The sequence below is a fragment of the Salmo salar genome, unplaced genomic scaffold (genome assembly GCF_905237065.1).
Source record: "Salmo salar unplaced genomic scaffold, Ssal_v3.1, whole genome shotgun sequence".
NCBI classification, from domain to species: domain Eukaryota; kingdom Metazoa; phylum Chordata; class Actinopteri; order Salmoniformes; family Salmonidae; genus Salmo; species Salmo salar.
Window position 1 is genome coordinate 66,414 of NW_025550696.1, and position 25,324 is coordinate 91,737.

At 43.7% G+C, this 25,324-nt stretch overlaps 3 long non-coding RNA genes across 3 annotated transcripts; 1 reads left to right on the forward strand and 2 right to left on the reverse strand.

Moving 5' to 3' along the window:
* The first annotated feature begins 242 nt into the window (after positions 1-242).
* LOC123739872 (uncharacterized) lies at positions 243-25,324 on the forward strand. The gene is made up of 4 exons (XR_006767983.1): positions 243-379; positions 470-525; positions 619-849; positions 25,286-25,324. It is a non-coding gene; the product is annotated as an uncharacterized lncRNA (long non-coding RNA).
* LOC123739871 (uncharacterized) lies at positions 5,749-6,260 on the reverse strand. The gene is made up of 3 exons (XR_006767981.1): positions 6,152-6,260; positions 6,007-6,062; positions 5,749-5,913 (listed from the first exon to the last, which is right to left on the reverse strand). It is a non-coding gene; the product is annotated as an uncharacterized lncRNA (long non-coding RNA).
* LOC106598342 (uncharacterized) lies at positions 20,084-20,594 on the reverse strand. The gene is made up of 3 exons (XR_006767982.1): positions 20,488-20,594; positions 20,342-20,397; positions 20,084-20,248 (listed from the first exon to the last, which is right to left on the reverse strand). It is a non-coding gene; the product is annotated as an uncharacterized lncRNA (long non-coding RNA).

Below are 25,324 nucleotides of genomic sequence, written 5' to 3' on the forward strand. Positions count from 1 at the left end.
CAACGGATGACTCCTGTTGAAAAACAATTTGCTCAATCCGGAATGGGTGGGTAGAGTTCACTCTTTAAAACCGTCGGATTGGTCCATGATATGCAAACTCCACCCTCCAGCACACCAGTGTACACCAGCTGAATGAAATCCAGAGCACCTAATCCAATAGGGAAATTGAACCAATTGAAATGAAGTTCATTGGCTAACAGCTGTACATAATTAGCCATCCAGGATAGAAGGGTCTGGGATTCCTTTATGAGGTGCAACCAAAACAGCTGTTTGACATAGCAACAGGGATATTCGGTCAAGGTGTCTCTCTAGCATTTGTTCTTAATACCGTTGTGGTTTTGATCACTAAAATGGCTGTGACTTTTGGACTCTCGTTGAGGTTAGTTTTTCAATGTAGTCATCTGGTTGGTTTACCTTGTCTTAAAGTTTTCACTGGTTACTTGTGTTTAACTGTCTGAATGTTTTGTAGTGTTTCTTGGATTTGCTGCCTGCTAATTGGAGGGATAACTTGTTTTACACTTAAAGGTGTGTTTTGGTTTACACTACTTCAGTTCAAATCAGTCTAGTTCCGATAGCTTAAGGCTGGCATTTTACCACAATGTTTATTTTGTTTTCTAGGTAATTCTTATGGGCATCCTGCCTACACTGGACCTGAACCAACTGGATCCTATGCCCAAGCAAGTGTGGTGCCTAGTCCAAATGCTAAAGCTTCTGGCCACAATGCCACGTCAGCAGAAGTTACTGGCCCCAATGCCACGTCAGCAGAAGTTACTGGCCCCAATGCCACGTCAGCAGTTACTGGCCCCAATGCCACGTCAGCAGAAGCTACTGGCCACAATGCCCCGTCAAGTGTGAAGTCTGGCCCGGCGCCTCAGCAGACAGCGTCCGGCCCGGCGCCTCAGCAGAAGCGTCCGGCCCCGGCGCCTCAGCAATAGCGTCCGGCCCCGGCGCCTCAGCAATAGCGTCCGGCCCCGGCGCCTCAGCAATAGCGTCCGGCCCCGGCGCCTCAGCAGAAGCGTCCGGCCCCGGCGCCTCAGCAGAAGCGTCAAGCCTTGAACAGACGGCCCGACCACTCAACTAGGGAGATCATAATTTGGTTTGCCCAACTCCTTAATCGTCGTTCCCCTGTTACTGTGCCTCCCTTTAGAAGAAAAGGTAACTGAGGTGGAGAAATGTGCCAACTAATGCTCTTGTTTGAAATGAGGATCTCCTTCACTTGTCCAGCGTCATGCAAATTGTTTACAGGGGTGGACGCTACAATGGTATAAATGGTTTTTATAACCATACGACTAAAATTGACTTCTGACTTGCCAATATTGCTGACACACTTTTAGGTTCTATGGTTATGCTTTTGATTTAGCCTGGTGTTCCTGCTACTCTTCCATGATATGCTCAATAAACAATTTGACTTTCAATATACCTTGTCCTTAAAATATAATATTCTCTTCTGCCTGCCATGTGCTTGCTGTTTGGGAACAGACTGTGGGTCTGGAGTAAAAGGGAATGTGGATCACAACACTTGTGTAAACAGGTATGTTTACCTTTGTTTCTGGTAGTTCAAATGCTCAAGTTCTCTAAATTGTCAGAGCTCCCTCATATGTTCATACTTTACCTGTCCCTTTGTGAAGGGTGTTTGATTTACTGTAATCTGCCTGTTACCATAGGTGCCTAAAGAATGCGAGTGCAGTTTACCTCATCGTCCCATTGCCTGTCACTAACCTGTCCCAGGGACGCTAAAGTTTCTCCTTGGCCTTATTCAGAAACATTAAATCAACTTGACTCATTTTGCCTGTTCTACAATGTTGGTCTGGCCAGACACATGGATGCAATCGTGTATATGCGTTCATCGCTTTCAGCTGTAAAAAATACTCCACTTGGAGTCGTTCAGACATTCCTTATGTCAACTCTCAATGTGGTCTTCTGCACAATCCATTTCTACCTGACCACAATGAGGTTGCACTTGCAGAACCCCCTGGCAGGAACTTTAGATTTTAAAAGGTGCACTTAAGCTCTCACTTTGTACGAAATTATCTAGAGATGTAAATATGAATTGTTTCTTAACAGGTGTGCCTTGTTAAAAGTCCATTTGTGGAATTTCATTCCTTCTTATTACTGAGTTTGAGTCAATCATTTGTATTGTGACAAGGTAGGGGTGGCATACAGAAGATAGCCTTATTTGGTAAAAGACCAAGTCCATATTATGGCAAGAACAGCTCAAATAAGAAAATGAAGGTCAGTCAATCCAGAAAATGTCAAGAACTTTCAAAGTTTCTTCAATTGCAGTCGCATAACCATCTAGCGCTATGATGAAACTGGATCTCATGAAGACGGCCACAGGAAAGGAAAATCAAAAAATACCTCTGCTGCAAAGGATAACTTCATTAGAGATATCAGCCTCAGAAATTGCTTCCTGATTAAATGCTTCACAAAGTTCAAGTAACAGACACATCTCAACTTCAACTGTTCATAGGAGACTGCGTGAATCAGGCCTTCATAGTTGAATTGCTTAAAAAAACTATTAAGGACATCAATAATAAGAAGAGACTTGCTTGGGCCAAGAAACACGAGCAATGGATATTAGACCGGTGGAAATCTGTCCTTTGGTTTGATGAGTCCAAATGAGTCCACAGCCTTCTGCAGCGATACGCCTTCCCATCTGGTTTGCGCTTAGTGGGACTATCATTTGTTTTTCAACAGGACAATGACCCACAATACACCTCCAGGCTGTCTAAGGTCCATTTGACCAAGGAGAGTGATGGAGTGCTGCAATACCCGACCTCAACCCAATTGAGATGGTTTGGGATGAGTTGGACCGCAGAGTGAAGGAATAGCAGCCAACAAGTGCTCAGCATATGTGTGAACTCCTTCAATACTGTTGGAAAAGCATTCCAGGTGAAGCTGGTTGAGAGAATGCCAAAAGTGTGCAAAGCTGTCATCAAGGCAAAGGGTTGCAACTTTGATGAATCTCATATAAAATATATTATGATTTGATTAACACTGTTTTGGTTACTATATGATTCCATATGTGTTATTTCATAGTGGTGATGTCTTCTATTATTCTACAATGTAGAAAACAGTAAAAATAAAGAAAAATGCTTCAATGAGTAGGTGTGTCCAAACTTTTGACTGGTACTGTACACTGAAAAAATATAAACACAACATGCAACAATTATCAAATTTACTCAGTGTACAGTTCATATAAGGAAATTACTCAATTGACATATATTTAGAAGGTTGTAATCTATGGATTTCACAGGACTGGGCAGGGGCACAGCCGTGGGTGGGCCTGGCCCACTTGAGAGCCAGGCCCAGCCAATCAGAATGAGTTTTCCCCACAAAAGGGCTTTATTACAGACAGAAATACCCCTTAGTTTCATCAGCTCTCCGGATGGCTGGTCTCAGACGATCCCACAGGTAAAGAAGCCGGTTGTGGATGTCCTTGGTTGATGTGGTTACACGTGGTCTGTGGTTGTGAGGCCGGTTGGATGTGCTGCCAAGTTCTCTAAATCGAAGTTGAGGCGGCTTATCGTAAAAAACCTAACATTAAATCCTCTGGCAACAGATCTTTTATTTTAGCTCATGAAACATGGGACCTACACTTTACAAGGTGGAGGGTCCGTCGTGGTCTGGGGCGGTGTGTCACAGCATCATCGGACGGAGCTTGTTGTCATTGCAGGCAATCTCAACGCTGTGCGTTACAGGGAGGACATCCTCCTCCCTCATGTGGTACCCTTCCTGCAGACTGAGCACGTCTAGGACCTGTTGGATCGGAGGGTGAGGGCTAGGGCCATTCCCCCCAGAAATGTCCGGGAACTTGCAGGTGCCTTGGTGGAAGAGTGGGGTAACATCTCACAAGAAAGAACTGGCAAATCTGGTGCAGTTCTTAATGCATCTGGTGTCCACAACACATTATTCCATTTGTTAGTCACATCTGTGGAACTTGTTCAGTTTGTCTCAGTTGTTGAATCTTATGTTCATACAAATCTTTGTATGTTAAGTTTGCTGAAAATTAACGCCTGACAGTGAGAATTCCCCCCCCAGTATAGTTGCTTGAAAATCCTAAAATATAAGAACGCTAAGTGTTTTTTGAAATTGTTTGAAGCCTTGATAACAAAAAAGCTAAAGAAGTTAGTCACCAGCCAGGCCATATTTACATCTCTAGATAATTTCGTACAAAGTGAGAGCTTAAGTGCACCTTTTAAAATCTAAAGTTCCTGCCAGGGGGGTTCTGCAAGTGCAACCTCATTGTGGTCAGGTAGAAATGGATTGTGCAGAAGACCACATTGAGAGTTGAAATAAGGAATGTCTGAACGACTCCAAGTGGAGTATTTTTTACAGCTGAAAGCGATGAACGCATATACACGATTGCATCCATGTGTCTGGCCAGACCAACATTGTAGAACAGGCAAAATGAGTCAAGTTGATTTGTTTCTGAATAAGGCCAAGGAGAAACTTTAGCGTCCCTGGGACAGGTTAGTGACAAGCAATGGGACGATGAGGTAAACTGCACTCGCATTCTTTAGGCACCTATGGTAACAGGCAGATTACAGTAAATCAAACACCCTTCACAAAGGGACAGGTAAAGTATGAACATATGAGGGAGCTCTGACAATTTAGAGAACTTGAGCATTTGAACTACCAGAAACAAAGGTAAACATACCTGTTTACACAAGTGTTGTGATCCACATTCCCTTTTACTCCAGACCCACAGTCTGTTCCCAAACAGCAAGCACATGGCAGGCAGAAGAGAATATTATATTTTAAGGACAAGGTATATTGAAAGTCAAATTGTTTATTGAGCATATCATGGAAGAGTAGCAGGAACACCAGGCTAAATCAAAAGCATAACCGTAGAACCTAAAAGTGTGTCAGCAATATTGGCAAGTCAGAAGTCAATTTTAGTCGTATGGTTATAAAAACCATTTATACCATTGTAGTGTCCACCCCTGTAAACAATTTGCATGACGCTGGACAAGTGAAGGAGATCCTCATTTCAAACAAGAGCATTAGTTGGCACATTTCCCCACCTCAGTTACCTTTTCTTCTAAAGGGAGGCACAGTAACAGGGGAACGACAATTAAGGAGTTATGCAAACCAAATTATGATCTCCCTAGTTGAGTGGTCGGGCGGTCTGTTCAAGGCTTGACGCTTCTGCTGAGGTGCCGGGGCCGGACGCTTCTGCTGAGGCGCCGGACGCTATTGCTGAGGCGCCGGGCCGGACGCTATTGCTGAGGCGCCGGGCCGGACGCTATTGCTGAGCGCCGGACGCTATGCTGAGCGCGGGCCGGACGCTATTGCTGAGGCGCCGGGCGGACGCTTCTGCTGAGGCTTCTGCTGAGGCGCCGGACGCTTCTGCTGAGGCGCGGGGCCGGACGCTTCTGCTGAGGCGCCGGGCGGACGCTTCTGCTGAGGCGCGGGCCGGACGCTTCTGCTGAGGCGCCGGGCGGACGCTTCTGCTGAGGCGCGGGCGGACGCTTCTGCTGAGGCGCCGGGCCGGACGCTTCTGCTGAGGCGCCGGGGCCGGACGCTTCTGCTGAGGCGCGGGGCCGGACTTCACACTTGACGGGGCATTGTGGCCAGTAGATTCTGCTGGCGTGGCATTGTGGCCAGTAGCTTCTGCTGACGTGGCATTGTGGCCAGTAGCTTCTGCTGACGTGGCATTGTGGCCAGTAGCTTCTGCAGACGTGGCATTGTGGCCAGTAGCTTCTGCTGACGTGGCATTGTGGCCAGTAGCTTCTGCTGACGTGGCATTGTGGCCAGTAGCTTCTGCTGACGTGGCATTGTGGCCAGTAGCTTCTGCTGACGTGGCATTGTGGCCAGTAGCTTTAGCATTTGGACTAGGCACCACACTTGCTTTGGCATAGGATCCAGTTGGTTCAGGTCCAGTGTAGGCATGATGCCCATTAGAATTACCTAGAAAACAAAATAAACATTGTGGTAAAATGCCAGCCTTAAGCTATCGGAACTAGACTGATTTGAACTGAAGTAGTGTAAACCAAAACACACCTTTAAGTGTAAAACAAGTTATCCCTCCAATTAGCAGACAGCAAATCCAAGAAACACTACAAAACATTCAGACAGTTAAACACAAGTAACCAGTGAAACTTTAAGACAAGGTAAACCAACCAGATGACTACATTGAAAAACTAACCTCAACGAGAGTCCAAAAGTCACAGCCATTTTAGTGATCAAAACCACAACGGTATTAAGAACAAATGCTAGAGAGACACCTTGACAGAATATCCGTTGCTATGTCAAACAGCTGTTTTGGTTGCACCTCATAAAGGAATCCCAGACCCTTCTATCCTGGATGGCTAATTATGTTCAGCTGTTAGCCAATGAACTTCATTTCAATTGGTTCAATTTCCCAATTGGATTAGGTGCTCTGGATTTCATTCAGCTGGTGTACACTGGTGTGCTGGAGGGTGGAGTTTGCACATTGATATTCTTTTTCATCTTTATTTAACCAAGTAGGCTAGGTGAGAACAAGTTCTCATTTACAACTGCGACCTGGCAAAGATAAAACAAATCAGTGAGACACAAACAACACAGAGTTGCACATGGAATAAACAAACATGCAGTCAATAATACAATAGAGAAAAAGTCTATATACAGTGAGTGCAAATGAGGTAAGATAAATGAGGTAGACAATGAATAGGCCATAGTGGCGAAATAATTACAATTTAGCAATTAAACACTGGAGTGATAGATGTGCAAAAGATGAATGTGCAAGTAGAGATAGGTACTGGGGTGCAAAGGAGTAAAAAAATGAATAATAAATTATTTTATGGGGATGAGGTAGTTGGATGGGCTATTTACAGATGGGCTATGTACAGGTGCAGTGATCTGTGAGCTGCTCTGACAGCTGGTGCTTAAAGTTATTGAGGGAGAAATGGGTCTCCAGCTTCAGTGATTTTTGCAATTCGTTCCAGTCATTGGCAGCAGAGAACTGGAAGGAAAGGCGGCCAAACGAAGAATTGGCTTTGGGGGTGACCAGTGAAATATACCTGCTGGAGCGCGTGCTACGGGTGGGTGCTGCTATGGTGACCAGTGAGCTGAGATAAGGCGGGGCTTTACCTAGCAAAGACTTATAGATGACCTGGAGCCAGTGGGTTTGGCGATGAATATGTAGCGAGGGCCAGCCAACGAGAGCATACAGGTCGCAGTGGTGGGAAGTATATGGGGCTTTGGTGACAAAACTGATTGCACTGTGATAGACGGCATCCAGTTTGCTTAGTAGAGTGTTGGAGGCTATTTTGTAAATGACATCGCCGAAGTCAAGGATCGGCAGAAAAGTCAGTTTTACGAGGGTATGTTCGGCAGCATGAGTGAAGGATGCTTTGTTGCAAAATAGGAAGCCGATTCTAGATTTCATTTTGGATTGGAGATGCTTCATGTGAGTCTGGAAGGAGAGTTTACAGTCTAACCAGATGCCTAGGTATTTGTAGTTGTCGACATATTCTAAGTCGGAACCGTCCAGAGTAGTGATACTGGACGGGCGGGCAGGTGCGGGCAGCGATCGGTTGAAGAGCATGCATTTAGTTTTACTTGCATTTAAGAGCAGTTGGAGGCCACAGAAGGAGAGTTGTATGGCATTGAAGCTCGTCTGGAGGTTAGTTAACACAGTGTCCAAAGAAGAGACAGAAGTATACGGAATGGTGTCGTGTGTGTAGAGGTGGATCCGAGAATCACCAGCAGCAAGAGCGACATGATTGATGTATACAGAGAAAAGAGTCGGCTGGAGAATTGAACCCTGTGGCACCCCCATAGAGACTGCCAAAGGTCCGGACAACAGGCCCTTCGATTTGACACACTGAACTCTGTCTGAGAAGTAGTTGGTGAACCAGGCGAGGCAGTCATTTGAGAAACGAAGGCTATTGAGTCTGCCGACAAGAATGTGGTGATTGACAGAGTCGAAAGCCTTGGCCAGGTCGATGAATACTGCTGCCCAGTATTGTCTCTTATCGATGGTGTTTATGATATCGTTTAGGACCTTGAGCGTGGCTGAGGTGCACTCATGACCAGCTCGGAAACCAGATTGCATAGCAGAGAAGGTACGGTGGGATTCGAAATGGTCGGTGATCTGTTTGTTAACTTGGCTTTCGAAGACCTTAGAAAGGCAGGGTAGGATAGATATAGGTCTGTAGCAGTTTGGGTCTAGAGTGTCTCCCCCTGTGAACAGGGGTATGACTGCGGCAGCTTTCCAATCTTTGGGGAACTCAGACGCTACGAAAGAGAGGTTGAACAGGTCTGGAGTTAACCACGGGATATATCTGTTCCTGGTTCAACATTTTTTGAATGGGGCATGCTTATTTGAGATTGTGAGGAAAGCACTTTTAAAGAATAACCAGGCATCTTCTACTGACGGAATGAGGTCAATATCCTTCCAGGATACCCGGGCCAGGTAGATTAGAAAGGCCTGCTCGCTGAGGTGTTTTAGGGAGCGTTTGACAGTGATGAGGGGTGGTCGTTTGACCGCAGACCCATTACGGACGCAATGAATGAGGCAGTGATCGCTGAGATCCTGGTTGAAGACAGCAGAGGTGTATTTGGAGGGAAGGTTGGTTAGGATGATATCTATGAGGGTGCCTGTGTTTACGGATTTGGGGTTGTACCTGGTAGGTTCATTGATAATTTGGGTGAGATTGTGGGCATCAAGCTTAGATTGTAGGATGGCCGGGGTGTTAAGCATGTCCCAGTTTAGGTCACCTAACAGCACGAGCTCTGAAGATAGATGGGGGGCAATCAATTCACATATGGTGTCCAGGGCACAGCTGGGGGCAGTAGGTGGTCTATAGCAAGCGGCAATGGTTAGAGACTTGTTTCTGGAAAGGTGGATTTTTAAAAGTAGAAACTCAAATTGTTTGGGCACAGACCTGGATAGTAAGACAGAACTCTGCATCACATCATGGACCAATCCGACAGGTTTTAAAAGGGTGAACTCTACCCACCCATTCTGGATTGAGCCAATTGTTTTTCAACAAGAGTCAACCGTTGACGTATGGTGAACAACAGAGATGATTGTATGACAAAAGAAACACCAAATTCAGTTCAACATTTTACAGAAAAACAGTCCGTTTAAAATTCATCAATCCGTTTCAGCTCAGACACACCGGTAGGATTGTCAAATGTTTGCCTGCCGATTAGTATTTAACACCTCCAATTATTGTCGGCAGTCAATCTCTTTTATGTTCACATAGAAAAGATTGTGAAGTCGTCAACCACTCAGCCTTGTTAAAATATTCCAAACCAGAAGCTTGCGTTTGTTGGCAATGCATGTCCGTGTGTGTTGCTTTATGTTCTGGTCAATGTTAGCCAGCTGTGCTGGTGTTGTAGAAAGACCTTGTTGATACTAGTCAGATGCCCACAGCTAGATAACTAGCTAGCTATATGACAAAGAAACAATTTTATCCACTCTCCATAATTGCATACAGCCAAAATATACATTTTTTTAGCTACCTGGCTAAAGTTAGCTAAATGGTTACCATGATTCGTTAGCTAGCTAGCTGTTGTGCTAGCATTATGCTGCACTCACCACACCATTCGTTTCATATGAAGTGTGTGTGACTGCCTTGCTCAGTAGCTAACTAATAATCTAGTGTACATTATCAAACCTAACAAAAAATCCTTCTTCAAACACAAAACTCTTAGCTAGACATAAAATATATAAAGACTTGATATAGAAAAAAAAGTTGTATTATGCAGCATTATTGTTTTAGGTACAACAATTCTGATGAAAATTGCATTCTTTTTTCCTTTTTCTTGTCGCTTCCCCATATGGAGGTTCCTGCTCTCTGATTGGCTCAAAGTCAAGTTGTCAGCCAAAGTCAGGTTCATCCACACACAGCAAGTATGTCTTCTGTTCTAGCATGATAAGGAACGGCCTCCTACCGTGATAAGTACCAATCCGCACTCTGTCGACAGTCAGACAATGAATGCTAGACATTAAAAGAAAGTTGATTTGAACAACTAGAGAGCACATATGAGTTTATAAAATATTTCCCTCAACATTTTTATGGTAGTATTTTGGCTTGGCTACCTTGAAGCAAGGTAAGACATGCCTCATAATATGAAGAACAAAGGTCCAGGTTTCAAACAATTAAGGAACGAATAAAATATAGAGATGGTAATGATAGACCTAACTGTCTTCTGGTAGATGGAAAGGCTTTCCCTAAAACCTTCTCTATTAAATGTTGACTAGCTACAAAGCTACAAAGTAGCCTATACCTACCTGTCAGAATGATATCATGTCTACTTGCATCAATCCAGTGGCCTTTTGTTCGGCAAATTCCATCTCATGTCTTCTACAGAAACACAGCTAACCCAACAACAGTGATAGGTGCCTGTACTATAGAAACACTGCTAACCCAACAACAGTGCTAGGTGCCTGTACTACAGAAACACTGCTAACCCAACAACAGTGCTAGCTGCCTGTACTACAGAAACACAACTAACCCAACAACAGTGCTAGGTGCCTGTTCTTCAGAAACACAGCTAACCCAACAACAGTGCTCGGTGCCTGTACTAAAGAAACACAGCTAACCCAACAACAGTGCTAGGTGCCTGTACTAAAGAAACACAGCTAACCCAACAACAGTGCTAGCTGCCTGTACTACAGAAACACAGCTAACCCAACAACAGTACTCTGTGCCTGCTCACTTGAATTAATGGATAACTACACAAAAGAACAAATCTAAATTTCATAGGATTTTCCCAGACCTTAAAGGTGGTCTCCTGATTTTCTTTTTACTTTTTTGTGTACATCCAATGTTATTGTTTTTATATTAACAAAGGTTGATTTTGAAAGCAAAAACACGAAAATAAAAAAAATGTCAATAGTAGGCCTACCAACAGCCTACTTGCACAGTATAGAATGCTCACCCACTCTACCCATTGTGAGTGAAAATGCGCTTTGGTGATACAATTTTACTTTTAAATACATTTTTACCAAGACAGATATGAGTCTTCATGTTCTAAGTCGTTCAGTGGGGTGTTTCTTTAGCATATCATTATACACAAAAAGTCAGATTTCATCACCTTCTGTTGACAGAGCCACGCAGCTTTCTCTAATCATTTTTGTTTTGTTTTACACGTTGTGGTGATTGTCTTCAAAGTTGCTTCCGTGGGTCTCAAAAAGCAAAATGAACATGACAAGACCTGAATTAAATGTAAAAGGCCTTGAAAATAAAAAGCTTGTGGTACGCTCAGTGCTCCATTGACATTTCACAGAGATACGCTTGTTTTTGTGACAAATATTTTTAAAAGAACAGTAATTTTGCATTAATATGAAAAGCATATATTAAAATATTTACATGTCGTTAAATCGATATCCATCTTGCCTCTATACTGTTTTATGTCCTCTGGATTCTAGAAGAAAGATGACGAGTTCAACAGTAGCCTTAATTCTGACACGGCATCCAGTTTAGCTGACACGATGACATAGACAAGAGTTTCAGTAGTAGCGGTAATATTTAATTTGTGGATATAAACATAGTTGTAATACATTTAATTGCTATTAATGATTAAGACACATGCGTCCTCCGAAACACGACCCCGCCAAGCCGCGCTACTTTCTTGACACCTGCCCTCTTAACCCGGAAGCCAACTGCACCAATGTGTTGGATGAAACACAGTTCAACTGACGACTGAAGTCAGCCTGCAGGTGCCCGGCCAACCACAAGGAGTCGCTAGAGCGCAATGAGCCAAGTAAAGACATAGATCAATGTAATTGTCAACCAGTTTCACTGACTTCTGAACCAATATTTCCTTTTCTCTACCAAAGTTAGATCAACAACAGGATCTGGGAGTAACCATGGAGGAACATCCCCTATGACCACAGACGGGTCAACCTCCGACTCCCTCAAACCACTCACATCAGCAAGCTTTCCAACAGTCCAACCAAAACCACTACCTTGTCTACTAGTATATTCCCAACATTCATCTAGAACAGTAGCAGTGGTATGCTAAACCTCACAGCCTTTCAACCCAATAAGCTACTGACAATTTTTTGTATATCCAAAGGCATCTCACCTGCCTCCACTAGTAGACACATACAGATGTTGATTTAAATGCACCAATACATATCCTTTGTCGTGACGTGACTTTCATTAATGTGATGACTGTTATTTATTTAATCCACTAACTATGTTTAATTGTTAACCCGTTTAAATGAACTAATTAGGAATTTGGGGCAAAACGGAAGAAGTTGTTTAACAAGTTACCATCGCCCAAATTAAATTCTTGAAGAAATTATTTTTCGATAACAATCGCTTATTAATCATTGCCTCAAATCAGTCTCATTCTGAGCAGTCGTAACCTTCTTGGATCTGCAAGAACGCCAGCTTTACTGATTATTCAGTACTACACATTGATTTAATTATTTCTTTTCTAACTAACTAAATAATAACACAGACTACACATACACACTTACATGAGACAAAAGTCCCTAGTGGACTGACAAGATATGACGTCTTATTACACAGAGATAGAGAACGGGGTTGAGAAAACACAGAAAGAAAAAGGGAATTAATCGTGGATACATTCTATAACTATTCCCACAATAATCATATACCTTGCACATGAACCACCGCCCGTTTGGGGTAAGAAAATAACGAATGTATTTACGTGTTGAATGCTTTCATTAGTCGTCTATCTCGTTCAGAACCAAGCCCTCTCGTAAGGTTGTTTCGGTGGGCTCTCACGTGGTTGAAAGGCTCTGATTGTCCACCAGAGGTCACAACGTCCTTCTTCTTAGTTGTCTGTGCTTGTAGTGGAGTGTTTTCACAGCAGATATTCAGACACACCAATGATTACCTGAGATGGGATTTTATCCTTCCCACCTTGTGTCTTTAGTTTGAGTTTGAAGCACTTTACACACACAGCTGCAGGCTGGCAATGTTCAGGTCTAGTCTGGGCGTTATCTTCTTCACCTTGGGTTGAGGTTAAGTTGTAACCATTTTCAACATGTAGCTAACGCTCCACGCTTTTCTGGTCTGATATGTTAATTCTTAGCGTGTCCTTTTAGGCACTCTGGCCAAAGTGGGTGTTCCGGCATGCTGACACGTACTCTGAACTCACTTGGGGCGTGGCTAGTCACTGTACATAGTTTATATGAAGAACAATTATCTCATTAGGAACTACAATCTCATTCCTATTCTTAACAAAGAAAGAAATATAGATATATTGTTCCAGTGTTTACTTTTTGGACGTTATATACTGCTCAAAAAAATAAAGGGAACACTTAAACAACACATCCTAGATCTGAATGAAAGAAATAATCTTAATAAATACTTTTTTCTTTACATAGTTGAATGTGCTGACAACAAAATCACACAAAAATAATCAATGGAAATCCAATTTATCAACCCATGGAGGTCTGGATTTGGAGTCACACTCAAAATTAAAGTGGAAAACCACACTACAGGCTGATCCAACTTTGATGTAATGTCCTTAAAACAAGTCAAAATGAGGCTCAGTAGTGTGTGTGGCCTCCACGTGCCTGTATGACCTCCCTACAACGCCTGGGCATGCTCCTGATGAGGTGGCGGATGGTCTCCTGAGGGATCTCCTCCCAGACCTGGACTAAAGCATCCACCAACTCCTGGACAGTCTGTGGTGCAACGTGGCGTTGGTGGATGGAGCGAGACATGATGTCCCAGATGTGCTCAATTGGATTCAGGTCTGGGGAACGGGCGGCCAGTCCATAGCATCAATGCCTTCCTCTTGCAGGAACTGCTGACACACTCCAGCCACATGAGGTCTAGCATTGTCTTGCATTAGGAGGAACCCAGGGCCAACCGCACCAGCATATGGTCTCACAAGGGGTCTGAGGATCTCATCTCGGTACCTAATGGCAGTCAGGCTACCTCTGGCGAGCACATGGAGGGCTGTGCGGCCCACCAAAGAAATGCCACCCCACACCATGACTGACCCACTGCCAAACCGGTCATGCTGGAGGATGTTGCAGGCAGCAGAACGTTCTCCACGGGCGTCTCCAGACTCTGTCACGTCTGTCACATGCTCAGTGTGAACCTGCTTTCATCTGTGAAGAGCATAGGGCGCCAGTGGCGAATTTGCCAATCTTGGTGTTCTCTGGCAAATGCCAAACGTCCTGCACGGTGTTGGGCTGTAAGCACAACCCCCACATGTGGACATCGGGCCCTCATAACACCCTCATGGAGTCTTTTTCTGACCGTTTGAGCAGACACATGCACATTTGTGGGCTGCTGGAGGTCATTTTGCAGGGCTCTGGCAGTGCTTCTCCTGCTCCTCCTTGCACAAAGGCGGAGGTAGCGGTCCTGCTGCTGGGTTGTTGCCCTCCTACGGCCTCCTCCACGTCTCCTGATGTACTGGCCTGTCTCCTGGTAGCGCCTCCATGCTCTGGACACTACGCTGACAGACACAGCAAACCTTCTTGCCACAGCTCGCATTGATGTGCCATCCTGGATGAGCTGCACTACCTGAGCCACTTGTGTGGGTTGTAGACTCCGTCTCATGCTACCACTAGAGTGAAAGCACCGCCAGCACTCTATAGTGATCAAAACATCAGCCAGGAAGCATAGGAACTGAGAAGTGGTCTGTGGTTACCACCTGCAGAACCACTCCTTTATTGGGGGTGTCTTGCTAATTGCCTATAATTTCCACCTGTTGTCTATTCCATTTGCACAACAGCATGTGAAATTTATTGTCAATCAGTGTTGCTTCCTAAGTGAACAGTTTGATTTCACAGAAGTGTGATTGACTTGGAGTTACATTGTGTTGTTTAAGTGTTCCCTTTATTTTTTTGAGCAGTGTAGTTTTAGCGGCAAATGTCTTCTGTAGACAAAGGAACATTCCTTTCCCAATACTGAAGAATTTTTTTATGTGGGTGAGATGGGTCTGGTCATCGTCAGCCATTTGCCAAGCTGATATGAGGCCTTGGATCCTCAGCCTGGAGAGGCATGACACCTTTAAACTATTTACTGGATTCAGCTTCTGAAGCCAAGTCTTTGCCGCTTTTCCATAAACTATTTACCCGTAATCAATTGTCGTCCTGATTCGAACTCTATAAATATCTTTCAACGATTGTCTGTCAGCACCCCATTCATAACCAGAGACCGAGCTCATAAGATTCAGCACCTTCTTACACTTTATTTCAACATTTATGACATGATCTTTCCATTTACAGTACCAGTCAAAAGTTTAGACGCACCGACTCATTCCAAGGTTTTTCTTTATTTATACAACTTTCTACCTTGTAGAATAATATTGAAGTCATCAAAATTATTAAATAACACATACGGAATAATTTAGTAACCAAAAAAGTTTCAAACAAATCAAAATATATTTGAGATTGTTCTAAGTAGCCACCCTTTGCCTTGGTTGGCATTCTCTCAACCAGCTTCATGAGGTAGTCACCTGGAATGCATTTCAATTAACAGGTGTGCCTTGTTAAAAGTCCATTTGTGGAATTTCTTTCCTTCTTATTACTGAGTTTGAGTCAATCATTTGTATTGTGACAAGGTAGGGGTGGCATACAGAAGATAGCCTCATTTGGTAAAAGACCAAGTCCATATTATGGCAAGAACAGCTCAAATAAGAACATGAAGGTCAGTCAATCCAGAAAATGTCAAGAACTTTCAAAGTTTCTTCAATTGCAGTCGCAAAACCATCTAGCGCTATGATGAAACTAGCGCTATGATGAAACTAGGTCTCATGAAGACGGCCACAGGAAAGGAAAACCCCAAAATACCTCTGCTGCAGAGGATAAGTTCATTAGAGATACCAGCCTCAGAAATTGCTTCCTGATTAAATGCTTCACAAAGTTCAAGTAACAGACACATCTCAGACTGCGTGAATCAGGCCTTCATAGTTGAATTGCTTAAAAAAAACTACTAAGGACACCAATAATAAGAAGAGACTTGCTTGGGCCAAGAAACACGAGCAATGGACATTAGACCGGTGGAAATCTGTCCTTTGGTTTGATGAGTCCACAGCATTCTGCAGCGATACGCCATCGCATCTGGTTTGCGCTTAGTGGGACTATCATTTGTTTTTCAACAGGACAATGACCCAAAATACACCTCCAGGCTGTGAAAGGGCTATTTGACCAAGGAGAATGATGGAGTGCTGCACTACCCGACCTCTACCCAATTGAGATGGTTTGGGATGAGTTGGACCGCAGAGTGAAGGAATAGCAGCCAACAAGTGCTCAGCATATGTGGGAACTCCTTCAAAACTGTTGGAAAAGCATTCCAGGTGAAGCTGGTTGAGAGAATGCCAAGAGTGTGCAAAACTGTCATCAAGGCAAAGGGTGGCAACTTTCAAGAATCTCATATAAAATATATTTTGATTTGATTAACACTGTTTTGGTTACTACATGATTCCATATGTGTTATTTCATAGTGTTGATGTCTTCTATTATTCTACAATGTAGAAAACAGTAAAAATAAAGAAAAACGCTTCAATGAGTAGGTTTGACCAAACTTTTGACTGGTACTGTACACTGAAAAAATATAAACACATATAAACACATTTAGAAGGTTGTAATCTATGGATTTCATAGGACTGGGCAGGGGCACAGCCGTGGGTGGGCCTGGCCCACTTGAGAGCCAAGCCCAGCCAATCAGTGACTTTTCAATGAGTTTTCCCCACAAAAGGGCTTTATTACAGACAGAAATACCCCTTCGTTTCATCAGCTGTCCGGATGGCTGGTCTCAGACGATCCCACAGGTAAAGAAGCCGGTTGTGGATGTCCTTGGTTGGCGTGGTTACACGTGGTCTATGATTGTGAGGCCGGTTGGACGTGCTGCCAAGTTCTCTAAATCGAAGTTGGAGGCGGCTTATGGTAAAAAACTGAACATTAAATCCTCTGGCAACAGATCTTTTATTTTAGCTCATGAAACATGGGACCAACACTTTACAAGTTGCGTTTATTTTTGTTCACTACAGTTTACTCATGTCTCCCTATGAAAGTGTAGAAGTAGTACTGCAACCTGTCCAGTAGATGGCAAGGTGTAGGCCTGTTCATAGCACTCAAACTGGATTCTGTGACATGTGGATCAGATTGATGCCATCAGATTATTTTCTGAAAAAAATGTTTATAAACTCAGATCAATCTGATCATGGATAAATGATCACAGAATCCAAATCATTCAGACCCCCCCCCACCACCAAAAAAAAGTTTCAAAGCAGCGCCAGAGGACATGTACCTCTGTCACAAATTTAGTGCTTTAATCAAACATTTTATTAGAGTCCACACTTGCAGCTTTAGATTTAATTCCTCTATGAACAAATTGTCAGTAACTAAACGTCCCTTTTTCAGGATCCTGTCTTTCAAAGATGAATTGTAAAAATCCAAATAACTTCACAGATCTTCATTGTAAAGGGTTTAAACATTGTTTCCCATGCTTGTTCAATGAACCATAAACAATTAATGAACATGCACCTGTCGAACGGTCGTTAAGACACTAACAGCTTACTGACGGTAGGCAATTAAGGTCACAGTTATGAAAACTTAAAACACAAAAGAGGCCTTTCTACTGACTCTGAAAAACACAAAAGAAAGATGCCCAGGGTCCCAGCTCATCTGCATGAACGTGCCTTAGGTATGCTGCAAGGAGGCATGAGGACTGCAGATGTGGCCAGGGCAATAAATTGCAATGTTCGTACTGTGAGACGCCTAAGACAGCGCTACGGGGAGACAGGATGGACAGCTGATCGTCCTCGCAGTGGCAGACCACGTGTGACAACACCTGCACAGGATCGGGACATGGGAACATCACACCTGCGGGACAGGTACAGGAAGGCAACAACTGCTCGAGTTGCACCAGGTACGCACAATTTCTCCATCAGTGCTCAGCCTGTCCACAATAGGCTGAGAGAGGCTGGACTGAAGGCAGGTCCTCACCGATGTCGCCTATGGGCACAAACTCACCGTCGCTGGACAAGACAGGACTGGCAAAAAGTGCTCTTCACTGACGAGTCGCGGTTTTGTCTCACCAGGGGTGATGGTCGGATTCGCGTTTGAGCGTTACACCGAGGCCTGTACTCTGGAGCGGGATCGATTTGGAGGTGGAGGGTCCGTCGTGGTCTGGGGCGGTGTGTCACAGCATCATCGGACGGAGCTTGTTGTCATTGCAGGCAATCTCAACGCTGCGTTACAGGGAGGACATCCTCCTCCCTCATGTGGTACCCTTCCTGCAGACTCATCCTGACATGACCCTCCAGCATGACAATGCCACCAGCCATACTGCTCGTTCTGTGCGTGATTTCCTGCAAGACAGGAATGTCAGTGTTCTGCCATTGCCAGCGAAGAGCCCGGACCTCAATCCCATTGAGCACGTCTAGGACCTGTTGGATCGGAGGGTGAGGGCTAGGGCCATTCCCCCCAGAAATGTCCGGGAACTTGCAGGTGCCTTGGTGGAAGAGTGGGGTAACATCTCACAAGAAAGAACTGGCAAATCTGGTGCAGTTCTTAATGCATCTGGTGTCCACAACACATTATTCCATTTGTTAGTCACATCTGTGGAACTTGTTCAGTTTGTCTCAGTTGTTGAATCTTATGTTCATACAAATCTTTGTATGTTAAGTTTGCTGAAAATTAACACCTGACAGTGAGAATTCCCCCCCCAGTATAGTTGCTTGAAAATCCTAAAATATCAGAACGCTAAGTGTTTTTTGAAATTGTTTGAAGACTTGATAACAAAAAAGCTAAAGTAGTTAGTCACCAGCCAGGCTTAAGAAACAATTCATATTTACATCTCTAGATAAGCTCTCACTTTGTACAAAATTAAGTGCACCTTTTAAAATCTAAAGTTTCTGCCAGGGGGTTCTGCAAGTGCAACCTCATTGTGGTCAGGTAGAAATGGATTGTGCAGAAGACCACATTGAGAGTTGACATATTTTTTACAGCTGAAAGCGATGAACGCATCCATGTGTCTGGCCAGACCAACATTGTAGAACAGGCAAAATGAGTCAAGTTGATTTAATGTTTCTGAATAAGGCCAAGGAGAAACTTTAGCGTCCCTGGGACAGGTTAGTAACAGGCAATGGGACGATGAGGTAAACTGCACTCGCATTCTTTAGGCACCTATGGTAACAGGCAGATTACAGTAAATCAAACACCCTTCACAAAGGGACAGGTAAAGTATGAACATATGAGGGAGCTCTGACAATTTAGAGAACTTGAGCATTTGAACTACCAGAAACAAAGGTAAACATACCTGTTTACACAAGTGTTGTGATCCACATTCCCTTTTACTCCAGACCCACAGTCTGTTCCCAAACAGCAAGCACATGGCAGGCAGAAGAGAATATTATATTTTAAGGACAAGGTATATTGAAAGTCAAATTGTTTATTGAGCATATCATGGAAGAGTAGCAGGAACACCAGGCTAAATCAAAAGCATAACCGTAGAACCTAAAAGTGTGTCAGCAATATTGGCAAGTCAGAAGTCAATTTTAGTCGTATGGTTATAAAAACCATTTATACCATTGTAGTGTCCACCCCTGTAAACAATTTGCATGACGCTGGACAAGTGAAGGAGATCCTCATTTCAAACAAGAGCATTAGTTGGCACATTTCCCCACCTCAGTTACCTTTTCTTCTAAAGGGAGGCACAGTAACAGGGGAACGACAATTAAGGAGTTATGCAAACCAAATTATGATCTCCCTAGTTGAGTGGTCGGGCGGTCTGTTCAAGGCTTGACGCTTCTGCTGAGGTGCCGGGGCCGGACGCTTCTGCTGAGGCGCCGGACGCTATTGCTGAGGCGCCGGGGCCGGACGCTATTGCTGAGGCGCCGGGGCCGGACGCTATTGCTGAGGCTTCTGCTGAGGCGCCGGACGCTTCTGCTGAGGCGCCGGGGCCGGACGCTTCTGCTGAGGCGCCGGGGCCGGACGCTTCTGCTGAGGCGCCGGGGCCGGACGCTTCTGCTGAGGCGCCGGGGCCGGACGCTTCTGCTGAGGCGCCGGGGCCGGACGCTTCTGCTGAGGCGCCGGGGCCGGACGCTTCTGCTGAGGCGCCGGACTTCACACTTGACGGGGCATTGTGGCCAGTAGCTTCTGCTGGCGTGGCATTGTGGCCAGTAGCTTCTGCTGACGTGGCATTGTGGCCAGTAGCTTCTGCTGACGTGGCATTGTGGCCAGTAGCTTCTGCTGACGTGGCATTGTGGCCAGTAGCTTTAGCATTTGGACTAGGCACCACACTTGCTTTGGCATAGGATCCAGTTGGTTCAGGTCCAGTGTAGGCATGATGCCCATTAGAATTACCTAGAAAACAAAATAAACATTGTGGTAAAATGCCAGCCTTAAGCTATCGGAACTAGACTGATTTGAACTGAAGTAGTGTAAACCAAAACACACCTTTAAGTGTAAAACAAGTTATCCCTCCAATTAGCAGACAGCAAATCCAAGAAACACTACAAAACATTCAGACAGTTAAACACAAGTAACCAGTGAAAACTTTAAGACAAGGTAAACCAACCAGATGACTACATTGAAAAACTAACCTCAACGAGAGTCCAAAAGTCACAGCCATTTTAGTGATCAAAACCACAACGGTATTAAGAACAAATGCTAGAGATACACCTTGACCGAATATCCCTGTTGCTATGTCAAACAGCTGTTTTGGTTGCACCTCATAAAGGAATCCCAGACCCTTCTATCCTGGATGGCTAATTATGTACAGCTGTTAGCCAATGAACTTCATTTCAATTGGTTCAATTTCCCAATTGGATTAGGTGCTCTGGATTTCATTCAGCTGGTGTACACTGGTGTGCTGGAGGGTGGAGTTTGCATATCATGGACCAATCCGACGGTTTTAAAGAGTGAACTCTACCCACCCATTCCGGATTGAGCAAATTGTTTTTCAACAGGAGTCATCCGTTGACGTATGGTGAACAACAGAGATGATTGGACGACAAAAGAAAACCACCAAATTCAGCTCAACATTTTACAGAAAACAGACAATTGAAGAATGCATGTTCAATTTCATACATGTTCTTGAGTCTATAGCTGCCAAATTCTGATCTTTTTCCTTCTAATTGGTCTTTTCACCAATCAGATCAGCTGTTTTGCCCATAACTTAAGTTTAGAGACACTACTAACAAAAATCTGCACCGGCAATAAGAAACTGTCCAGGCAGTTGTCGTAGTCCTCTTTTTCTTCTATGATATAACGGCGGTCCGCAAACCAATGTTAAAAGGTGCATGCCGCCACCTACTGTGCTGCAGTGTCAATCGCTGTTTACAACATTTATAAATCCCCCTTCCTAACTCAGTACTTCTGAGAAAATAAAAAGAGCCCTACTAACTTCTAATAGACCCTCCCCATCCCCCAAATCCCTTCCAACCCCCCCCCCAACCCAGTCCAACCTCAATGATCCTACACTTCAGTCTTTACCTCTCTTCAACATACTTACAACAATATAACAACACATTGTCCAACGTTTCATCAACCATACACTCCAGGCTATAGTAGGCTATATAGTAGGTAATCCAGACACAAACCATTCACATGTTTTCCAACCAGATGTAATGACGAGGTCAATGTACAATAACCTAAACGCAAACGAGCAAACACCACCTCTCCCTTTCTAATCTGACCTTTGAATCTTGGTCCACCAAAATGTCTTTGGAGGGCATATAAATTCCGGCCCTTGTGCTCAGAGTCTCATCTCTTCTGCCACACATCTATCAACATGGCTTTGATCTTACATTTGGCCTCACCTCTACCCAGTAGGACACCCACTGGAGGGCAACTATTATCACCAACAGTTCAACAGAGTAAAATGACAGTTCATCTGTTAGCTTTCCAACAGTCCAACCAAAACCACTACCTTGTCTACTAGTATATTCCCAACATTCATCTAGAACAGTAGCAGTGGTATGCTAAACCTCACAGCCTTTCAACCCAATAAGCTACTGACAATTTTTTGTATATCCAAAGGCATCACCTGCCTCCACTAGTAGACACATACAGATGTTGATTTAAATGCACCAATACATATCCTTTGTCGTGACATGACTTTCATTAATGTGATGACTGTTATTTATTTAATCCACTAACTATGTTTAATTGTTAACCCGTTTAACCTCTCTAGGGTAGGTGGCACCAAATCGTCCCACCTACGCAACAGCCAGTCTAATCCCGTGGCGCAATATTCAAATACCTTAAAAATGCTATTACTTCAATTTCTCAAACATGTAACTATTTTACAGCATTTTAAAGACAAGACTCTCCTTTATCTAACCACACTGTCCGATTTCAAAAAGGCTTTACAACGAAAGCAAAACATTAGATTATGTCAGCAGAGTACCCAGCCAGAAATAATCAGACACCCATTTTTCAAGCTAGCATATAATGTCACATAAACCCAAACCACAGCTAAATGCAGCACTGACCTTTGATGATCTTCATCAGATGACAACCCTAGGACATTATGTTAGACAATACATGCATGTTTTGTTCAATCAAGTTCATATTTATATCAAAAAACAGCTTTTTACATTAGCATGTGACGTTCAGAACTAGCATACCCCCCGCAAACTTCCGGGGAATTTACTAACAATTTACTAAATTACTCACGATAAACGTTCACAAAAAGCATAACAATTATTTTAAGAATTATAGATACAGAACTCCTCTATGCACTCGATATGTTCGATTTTAAAATAGCTTTTTGGTGAAAGCACATTTTGCAATATTCTCAGTACATAGCCCAGCCATCACGGGCTAGCTATTTAGACACCCAGCAAGTTTAGCCTTCACCAAAATCAGATTTACTATAACAAAAATGTTATTACCTTTGGTGTTCTTCGTCAGAATGCACTCCCAGGACTTCTACTTCAATAACAAATGTTGGTTTGGTCCCAAATAATCCATCGTTATATCCAAACAGCGGCGTTTTGTTCGTGCGTTCTAGACACTATCCGAAATGGTAAATCAGGGTTACGAGCAAGGCGCATTTCGTGACAAAAAAATTCTAAATATTCCATTACCGTACTTCGAAGCATGTCAACCGCTGTTTAAAATCAATTTTTATGCAATTTATCTCGTAAAAAAGCGATAATATTCCGACCGGGAATCTGCGTTTCGGTAAACAGAGGAAAAAAAAGAAAGACGGGGGCGACCAGTGCACGCGCCTAAGCCCACTGTCCCCTGATCGGCCACTTGACAAAGGCGATAATGTGTTTCAGCCTGGGGCTGGAATGATGACATTCAGCTTTTTCCCGGGCTCTGAGAGCCTATGGGAGCCGTGGGAAGTGTCACATTACCGCAGAGATCCTTTGTTTTGGAAAGAGATGTCAAAGAAAGCAAATAAATGGTCAGACAGGCCACTTCCTGTAAAGGAATCTCTCAGGTTTTTGCCTGCCATATGAGTTCTGTTATACTCACAGACACCATTCAAACAGTTTTAGAAACTTTAGGGTGTTTTCTATCCATATCAAATAAGTATATGCATATTCTAGTTACTGGGTAGGAGTAGTAACCAGATTAAATCGGGTACGTTTTTTATCCGGCGTTGTAAATACTGCCCCTAGCCCTAAGAGGTTAAATGAACTAATTAGGAATTTGGGGCAAAACGGAAGAAGTTGTTTAACAAGTTACCATCTCCCAAATTAAATTCTTGAAGAAATTATTTTTCGATAACAATCGCTTATTAACTAACCTCCAGACGAGCTTCAATGCCATACAAATCTCCTTCTGTGGCCTCCAACTGCTCTTAAATGCAAGTAAAACTAAATGCATGCTCTTCAACCGATCGCTGCCCGCACCTGCCCGCCCGTCCAGTATCACTACTCTGGACGGTTCCGACTTAGAATATGTCGACAACTACAAATACCTAGGCATCTGGTTAGACTGTAAACTCTCCTTCCAGACTCACATGAAGCATCTCCAATCCAAAATTAAATCTAGAATCGGCTTCCTATTTTGCAACAAAGCATCCTTCACTCATGCTGCCGAACATACCCTCGTAAAACTGACTTTTCTGCCGATCCTTGACTTCGGCCCACCCGTAGCACGCGCTCCAGCAGGTATATTTCACTGGTCACCCCCAAAGCCAATTCTTCGTTTGGCCGCCTTTCCTTCCAGTTCTCTGCTGCCAATGACTGGAACGAATTGCAAAAATCACTGAAGCTGGAGACCCATTTCTCCCTCAATAACTTTAAGCACCAGCTGTCAGAGCAGCTCACAGATCACTGCACCTGTACATAGCCCATCTGTAAATAGCCCATCCAACTACCTCATCCCCATAAAATAATTTATTATTCATTTTTTTGCTCCTTTGCACCCCAGTACCTATCTCTACTTGCACATTCATCTTTTGCACATCTATCACTCCAGTGTTTAATTGCTAAATTGTAATTATTTCGCCACTATGGCCTATTCATTGTCTACCTCATTTATCTTACCTCATTTGCACTCACTGTATATAGACTTTTTCTCTATTGTATTATTGACTGCATGTTTGTTTATTCCATGTGCAACTCTGTGTTGTTTGTGTCTCACTGCTTTGTTTTATCTTTGCCAGGTCGCAGTTGTAAATGAGAACTTGTTCTCACCTAGCCTACTTGGTTAAATAAAGATGAAAAAAAAATATCAATGTGCAAACTCCACCCTCCAGCACACCAGTGTACACCAGCTGAATGAAATCCAGAGCACCTAATCCAATTGGGAAATTGAACCAATTGAAATGAAGTTCATTGGCTAACAGCTGTACATAATTAGCCATCCAGGATAGAAGGGTCTGGGGTTCCTTTATGAGGTGCAACCAAAACAGCTGTTTGACATAGCAACAGGGATATTCGGTCAAGGTGTCGCTAGCATTTGTTCTTAATACCGTTGTGGTTTTGATCACTAAAATGGCTGTGACTTTTGGACTCTCGTTGAGGTTAGTTTTTCAATGTAGTCATCTGGTTGGTTTACCTTGTCTTAAAGTTTTCACTGGTTACTTGTGTTTAACTGTCTGAATGTTTTGTAGTGTTTCTTGGATTTTCTGCCTGCTAATTGGAGGGATAACTTGTTTTACACTTAAAGGTGTGTTTTCGTTTACACTACTTCAGTTCAAATCAGTCTAGTTCCGATAGCTTAAGGCTGGCATTTTACCAAAATGTTTATTTTGTTTTCTAGGTAATTCTAATGGGCATCATGCCTACTCTGGACCTGAACCAACTGGATCCTATGCCAAAGCAAGTGTGGTGCCTAGTCCAAATGCTAAAGCTACTGGCCACAATGCCACGTCAGCAGAAGCTACTGGCCACAATGCCACGTCAGCAGAAGCTATTGGCCACAATGCCCCGTCAGCAGAAGCTACTGGCCACAATGCCCCGTCAGCAGAAGCTA